Source organism: Pteronotus mesoamericanus, unplaced genomic scaffold, assembly GCF_021234165.1.
Source record: "Pteronotus mesoamericanus isolate MK-2021 breed Mesoamerican mustached bat unplaced genomic scaffold, CSHL_Meso_final contig_48, whole genome shotgun sequence".
Taxonomy (NCBI): domain Eukaryota; kingdom Metazoa; phylum Chordata; class Mammalia; order Chiroptera; family Mormoopidae; genus Pteronotus; species Pteronotus mesoamericanus.
In genome coordinates, this window is record NW_026555180.1 from 280,580 (window position 1) to 288,805 (window position 8,226).

The 8,226-nt window shown below is 35.5% G+C and overlaps 1 non-coding gene across 1 annotated transcript; it reads left to right on the top strand.

Moving 5' to 3' along the window:
* The first annotated feature begins 4,483 nt into the window (after positions 1 to 4,483).
* LOC129074276 (U1 spliceosomal RNA) lies at positions 4,484 to 4,647 on the top strand. The gene has a single exon (XR_008529529.1). It is a non-coding gene; the product is annotated as a U1 spliceosomal RNA (small nuclear RNA).
* The last annotated feature ends 3,579 nt before the right edge of the window (positions 4,648 to 8,226 follow it).

An 8,226-nucleotide genomic window follows, 5' to 3' on the forward strand; every position in this document is an offset into this window, starting at 1 on the left:
AATAAATATGATGGTTTTTGCAACCAAGATTTTGAATAAAAACATATACATGCCCAAGTGCACACACACATAGGAAAAAAACAAGCAAGGACATTTTTTTCCCAGTAGTTTGCTTCATGAAAACAACTGCTCTCCTGTTCCAGGGGCTATTGCTTGCCAAATAAAACATTACTGTTCCACTAGGAAATGGCAAGCTAAACAGAAACTGAAATCAATCTGCCGCTGATGAATATACAAACCTCTATGAAGTCCCCTATGTCAAAAATTGTTATAGAGGCTTTTTTGTTGTTTAGGGCATTGCTAGCACTGGTTGCTCGGTGTTATGTAGATGACAAATGACTAGAAAAAACATTCGCATAAGTAAATAAGGAAATAAGTTTCATAGAGAAAGGATCCAAACACGTTCAACTGCCATCTAAATGAAACTTCTTAATATCTAAGAGAACATGCTTCTATTATTTAATAAATTTAAATATTATTTTATTGAGCAGCATGGATTTGCAAAGATGCATCTTAAAGAAGGGGAAATCCAGAAACTAAGATTAGAACTTTTTTATTTATTCTTAAACTGGACCAGATTTAGTTTTATCTGGCCCTACAAATAAATTGTTGAAAATTTTGCACCAAGTGAATCAACATAACAGCTAATTTGTGCATTTATAGTTTTATGTTGATAGGTCTTTTTGAAATTGATTCTATGATGTATTAGTCACAGTGAAAAGATTCATTAGTACATTTTGTTTTTGCAAAACTTGTGCATATTCCTCTTTGTAAGGATTTAAAATGTATTATCAATTTATTCTGCATAATAATTTAATTTATTTATGTTTTATTTATCTGGGAATTTTTTATTATTGTTATTCTATAACAGTTCCAATTTTCCTCCTTTTCCCTCCTCCAAGCAGCCCATTGCCCCCTCCTACAGTCATTCTCTACACTGTTGTCAATGTCCATGGGTAATTTATACATGTTCCTTTTCCCTTCTTTCTACCTGTATCCCCCTTCCCCTGCCCTCTAGCAACTGTCAGTCTGTTCCTTGTTTCCCTGCCTCTGGTTCTATTTTGCTCATTAGTTTGTTTTGTTCATTAGATTTCTCTTATAAGTGAGATCATATGGTATTTTTCTTTCACTGACTGGCTTATTTCACTTAGTATAATAGTCTCCAGTTCCATTCATGCTCTCTGAAAAGGTAGGATTCATTCTTTCTTTTTCCTCTATAGTATTCCATTGTATAAATGTACCACTGTCTTTTAATACACTCAACTATTGATGAACAATTAAGCTGTTTCCATCACTTGACTATTATAAATAGTGCTGCTATGAACATGGGGGTGCAGAAGTTCTGTTGAATTGGTGATTTGGGAGTCTTAGGTTATATTCCTGGCAGTGGAATCGCTGGGTCAAAAGGCAGTTCCATTTTTAGCTTTTTGAGTAAATTCCAAAGTGTTTTCCACAGTGGCTGCACCAGTCTACATTCCCACCAACAGGGCACCAGGGTTCCCTTTTTTCCACACTTTCACCAGCACTTGTTGTTTGTTGATTTATTAATGATAGGAATTCTGACAGGTGTGAGGTGATATCTTATTGTGGTTTTAATTTGCTTCTCTCTGATGACTGGTAATGTTGAACATTTTTCATATGTCTCTGGGCCCTGCGTATGTCCTCCTTGGAGAAGTATCTATCTGTTCACGTCCTTTGCTCATTTTTTAATTGGGTTGTTTGTCTTCCTGGTGATGAGACATATGAATTCTTCATGTATTTTGTAGATTAAACCCTTGTCTGATGTATTTTTGCAAATATGTTCTCCCATACTGCTGGTTCCCTTTTAATTTTGATGATGATGTTTTAGCTATGCAGAAGCTTTTTAATTTGACATAGTCCCATTTGGTTATTTTTTCATGTTTCTTGCCCTCAGAGATATATTGGCAAAAAGATTGCTATGTGAGATATCTGAAATTTTACTGTTTATGTTTTCCACTAGGATTTTTATGGTATCCTATAGAACACTTAAGAAAGAAATTGGGACCAGCAACACTGAGGGGAAAAGAAATCAACAGAGACAAGAGAGAAGGAGGTGGGGGGTGGGGAAAGGTAAGGGAGGGGAAAGTCGGGGAATGTATAGCAAGGACTCATGGACAAAACCAAGGGGGAAGAGCTGGGGGAGGGAAGGAGGGAGGGGACAGGGGAAAGTGGTGGGGGGGGAGGCAGAGACAAATGTATTTTAAATAAATAAATACATACATACATAAATACATAACAAGAAATTGAGGAAGATGCAAATAAATGGAAGCATATGCGATATTCATGGATTGTAAGAATTCATATCATTAAAATGTCCATACTTCCTAAAATCATCTATAGATTAAACTCAATTCCTTTAAAATACCAAGGGCATACTTCACAGATCTAGAATAAATATTCCAAAAGTTTATATGGTACTAAAAAAAGACCTTGAATAGCCTCAGCAATATTTAGAAAGAAGAACAAAGTTGGAGAAATCACAGGACATGATATAAAACAATACTACAAGGCCACTGTAATCAAAACAGTCTGGTACTGGCATAAGAACAGACACATAGATCAATGGAACAGAATAAAGAGCCCAGAAATAAACCCATGACTTTATGGTCAATTAATATCTGACAAAGTGGGCAAGGTCATACAATGGAGTGAAGACAATCTATTCAATAAATGATGTTGGAAAAACAAGATTGGTACATGCAAAATGAAATTAGACCATCTATTTATACCACACACCAGAGTAAACTCAAAATAGATATACAATAATTTTAATTATCAAATATTTCAAATCCACACAAAATACTGAATATAACAAACATATACAACCATCACTGTATCAAACAAATGTTAAAATACAATGTTTATCATTATTTTTTAAAATTTGTATTGTTCAAATACATTTGTCTCCATTTACCTGTCACTACTTTTCCCTGCCCCTTCGATCTCCACCTCCCGACCTCAGTCCTTCCCTACCTTGGCTCTGTCCATGTGTCCTTCATCCATGTCCTTTGATTTGATCCTTGCCCTTCCCTTCCTTGATACCCTCCTCCCTCCTTCCCTCTCTTTTCTGTTGGTTTCTTTTTTCTTTCAATATTGCTGGTTATATTTTCCTTGCTTGTTTGTTTTGTTGATTAAACTCCATTTACAGGCAAGATCATATGGTATATGTCTTTCACCCTCTGGCTTATTTCACTTAGCATAATGCTCTCCATTTCCATCCATACTATCAGGAAAGGTGAGGTTGGAAAATAAATTTTAAAAAAACTTTAACAAAGTTGCTATTTTTTTTTATATCCTAGTATCAATTCTAGGAAAGAAGGTAAAATTAAAAACATAGACTCCTTCCAGTGAGAATTACAATGAACCACACAAGGATCAATTACCTCAAACCTTAAAATAGTATGAACTGAAATGGAGGATAAAAAATTTCATATGTATTAAGAATTTTTTTCAGCTGAAAACATAAAACATGCACTTGAGTAACACAATTATTTAACTTTCAAGTTTGTTTTGCAAATCCAAATGTAGGTATTTAAATAAGTTTTTCCAGTTATATATCCCACCTATGAGTGAATTCATATGGTTCTTATCTATTTCTGTCTGACATTTTTGCTTAGCATGATATTCTGAAAATCCATCCATATTGTTGCAAGTGTATTTCATCTTTTTTCATGGCTGAGTAGTATCCCATTGTACATATGTACCATATCTTTATCCAATCATCTAGTGAAGGATCCTTAAGTTGTTTTCATGTCATAGCCACTATAAATAACACTGTATGAAAACAATAAATGAACAAACAAGAAATACAAACAAAAACTCATAGGCATTGACAAGACTATGGTGGTTACCAGAGGGAAGGGGAGTTGTAGGTTAATAAAGGGTAAAGAGGTTTAAATATATGGTCATAGAAAATTTAACTTTGGGTGGTGTGCACACAATGCTACATACAGATGGTATATCATCTATATACCATTGTCACACTGATACATTTAATTTAAAAAAAAATATATTTTGACATGAAAGAAAATAAGTTTCTCCATATCATATCTTCTAATTAATACTCAGGAACATGTTTTTTTTGAGGTTCAGATTTTGTATTTGTTGTTCTGATGAAGTGAATTTAAATGGGAAACTGTTGATATTTAAGAAATTATCAGTGGGAGAGACCACATGCATGGTAAAGTTCAGCAACTGAGATTGAGCAACTCATCATTTTCCTTGGTCTGCTTCTGAGAAGTATCTTTAATGTCATACATCTAAGCAATTTCCAGATCATACAAGGACATCCACCTCATTTTGTTTGTGTTACTTTTGATGATTCGTATATATATATACACACATATATGTATATATGTACATATATATTTATATATAAAATCTAGTTTATTTGCTCTTTACTACATTGGACTACAATTGACTTGAGCTTTTTTATGCATATCTAATTCACCTTCAAAAGTTGAAACTTACCTGGCAGGGGAGATACCATGATCACGAAGGTGGTTTTCCCAGGGCGAGGCTTATCCATTGCACTCCGGATGTGCTGACCCCTGCGATTTCCCCAAATGTGGGAAACTCGACTGCATAATTTGTGGTAGTGGGGGACTGCGTTCGAGCTCTCCCCTGAAAAAAAAAAGAAAAAAAAAGTTGAAAGACATGATGCATGGTTGCAAATGTTTTTAAAAATATGGTCACAGAAAAAAGGCTTAGAATATTTTGAGTAATAGTACTATATTTGGAAGATGTCTATATATCTCCTTACAATGACTAATTTGAAGAGGACAATAAATATTTATTTATTCTTTTATTTTTGGAAAAGGAAGCACAATATGTATTTCCCAGCAGAACCCTATAGTCATTTGGCTGGGCAAATTAAGTGGCAAGGGTTTATTAAGAAAACTATTAATTCTATCTTCATTGTGGCTTCCCTGTTCCCTGTCTCAGCCTGTACACCATCCTACTTCTGCTGCTCTCATTCCAGCCACTCTGCCTTAGAGTGTGCTCAGCCTGCTGAAAAGTCTTTCCAATGTGTTTTCTACTTAGCCAAATCCTAATTAATCCCCCTACCAAAATTAGGTCATACTTGCTCCACAAAAACTTCCTCAGTATCTCTGACTTCTATTTACTTTTTTGTTATCTAAATCCCTTTAGACAAATAGGTAACATACCCCAATTAGCATTGGTGGATCCTTCTCCTTAAGAAGGTAAGAAGGTAGAGACCCTTCCTACCAGTGGGTGTGCTCCACTCAGCATCTCCTTACCCAGCCTTTCTCTTTCTTTCCCCACAGTGTAGATAATCAGAATGGTGACTCAGAAAAATCTTTGCACTGATGGGCCTTAGAAAAGGAAGATTCATGAGAGTGAAGATCTGAACAGAGTCTGCAACAGCAAAAAAAAATATATATATAGAGAGAGAGAGAGAGAGAGAGAGATAGATATATTTATATATATCTATATATCTCGATACTATTTAATCACTCAGAACTTAACATTTAACACAAACATTTTTAGAGGTTTGTTACTACGATTTTTATTTTTTTTATTTTTTTAATTGTTCAAGTACAGTTGTCTCCCTTTTCCCACCACCACTTTCCCACCACCACTTTCCCCTGCTCCACCCACCACCACCTCCCATCAATTGTTCCCCACTTTGGCTTTGTCCCTGGGTCCTTTATGTTCCTTGATGACCCTTCCCCTTCTTTATCCCATTATCTCCCTCTTGCCTCCCCTCTGTTTACTGTCAGTTTGTTTTTTATTTCAATGTTGCTGGTTATATTTTGCTTGCTTGTTTGTTTTGCTGATGAGATTACATTTATAGGTGAGATCATATGGTGTTGGTCTCTCACCCTCTGGATTATTTTGCTTAGCGCAATGCTCTCCAGTTCCATCCATGCTGTTGCAAAGGGTAGTAGCTCTTTCATTCTTTCTGTTGCATAGTATTGTGTTGTGTAAATGTACCACAGTTTTTTGATCCACTCACTTAATGTTGGACACTTCTGTTATTTCCAGTACTTGACTATTGTAAATTGTGCTGCTATGAACATTGGGATGCACAGCTTCTTCTGAATTGTTCTTTTGGGATTCTTTGGGTATAAACCCAGAAATGGAATTGATGGGGGAAAAGGCAGTTCATTTTTAGCTTTTTGAGGAAATTCCACACTGTTTTCCACAATGGCTGCATCAGTCTGCATTCCAACCAAAAATATACTAAGGTTCCCTTTTCTCCACAACCTCGCTGACACTTGTTGATTTGTTTATGACTCCTATTGGGATCTGTATGAAGTATCTCATTGTGGTTTTAATTTGCATCTCTCTGATCACTAGTGATGCTGAGCATCCTTTCATATGTCTCTGGGCCCTGTGTATGTCTTCCTTGGAGAAGTGTCTATTCTGGTCCTTTGAGCATTTTTTAATTGGAGTGTTTGTCTTCCTGGAGTGGAGTTGTGTGAGTTCTTCATATATTTGGAGATCAAACCCTTGTCTGAGGTATCATTGGCAAATATATTTCCCATACAGTTGCTTCCCTTTTCATTTTGCTGATGTTTTCTTTAGCCATGCAGAAGCTTCTTATTTTGATGAAGTCCCATTTGCTTTTTATTTTTTCCTTTATGTCCCTTGCTCTAAGGGTTATATCAAAAAACATTGCTGCATGGGAAATGTGAGAGGTTCCTGCCTATGTTCTCCTCTCAGATTTTTTTTTAAATTTTTAAAAAATTTTTTTCCTTTCTTTTTTTTTAAATTTTATTTTAATTTATTTTTTCAAATACATTTGTCTCTGCCTTCCCCCCACCACTTTTCCCTTGCCCCCTCTCTCCTTCCCTCCCTCAGCTCTTCCCCTTTGGTTTTGTCCATGAGTCCTTGCTATATGTTCCTTGACTTTCCCCTTCCCTTCCTTTTTCCCGCCCCCCCACCCTTCCCTCTTGTCTCTGTTGATTTCTTTTCCTTTCAGTGTTACTGGTCTTATTTTCCTTGCATCTTTGTATTGTTGGTTAGGTTCCGCTTATAGGTGAGATCATATGGTATTTGTCTTTCGCCCCCTGGCTTATTTCGCTTAGCATAATGCTCTCCAGTTCTATCCATGCAGACATTTATAGTGTTGTGGCTTATATTTAAGTTTTTTATCCATCTTGATTTTTTTTTTGTGTATGGTGTAAGTTGGTGATCTAATTTCATTTTCTGCATGTAGCTGTTCAGTTCTTCCAACACCATTTGTTGAAGAGGTTATTTTTACTCCATTTTATGCTTCTGTCCCCTCTGTTGTACATTAATACAACATAGAGACATTGGTTTACTTTGGTCTTTCTATTCTGTTCTACTACTCTATGCGCCTGTTCTTATGCCAGTACCGGACTATTTTGATTACAGTGGCCTGGTAATATAGTTTAATGTTAGATATTGTGATCCCTCTTACTTTTTTCTTCTTTCTCAAAAGTAAGGCAGCTACTCAGGGTCATTTAAGGTTCTATATAAATTTTTGAAATGTTTGTTTAATATCAATGAAATATGTCATTGGTATTTTGATAGGGATTGCATTGAATCTATAAATTGCTTTGTGTAGTATGGACATTTTGATGATATTTATTCTCCCAATCCACGAATACTATATATGTTTCCATTTACTTGTGTCTTCCTTAATTTCTTTTTTCAGTATAGTGTAGTTTCCTGAGTACAGGTCTTTTACCTCCTTGGTTAAATTTATTCCTAGGTACTTTACTTTTCTTGTTGCTATATCGAATAGTATTTTTTTCCCTGATTTCTCATTCTGATATTTAATTATTGGTGTACAAAAATACCTTCAATTTCTGAATATTGACTTTGTGTCCTGCTGTTTTGCCAAATTCGTTTATTAGGTTGAGTAGTTTTCTGGTGGAGTCTATAGGGTTTTCTATGTACACTATCATGTCATCTGCAAACAATGACAGTTTACTTCCTCCTTTCCAATTTGGATGCTTTTTATTTCTTTTTCTTGTCTGATTACTGTGGTTATGACTCCCAATATTATGTTGAAGAGAAGTGGAGAAAGTGGACACCTTTGCCTTTTCCTCACCTTAGTGGGAAATCTTTTAGTTTTTGCCCGTTGAATATGATGTTGGCTGTAGGTTTCTTGTACATAGCCTGTATGAGGTATGCTCCCAGTGCTCCCAATTTGTTGAGTTGTTTTTTTTTTATCATAAATAGGTACTGTACCTTATCAAATGCTCTTTC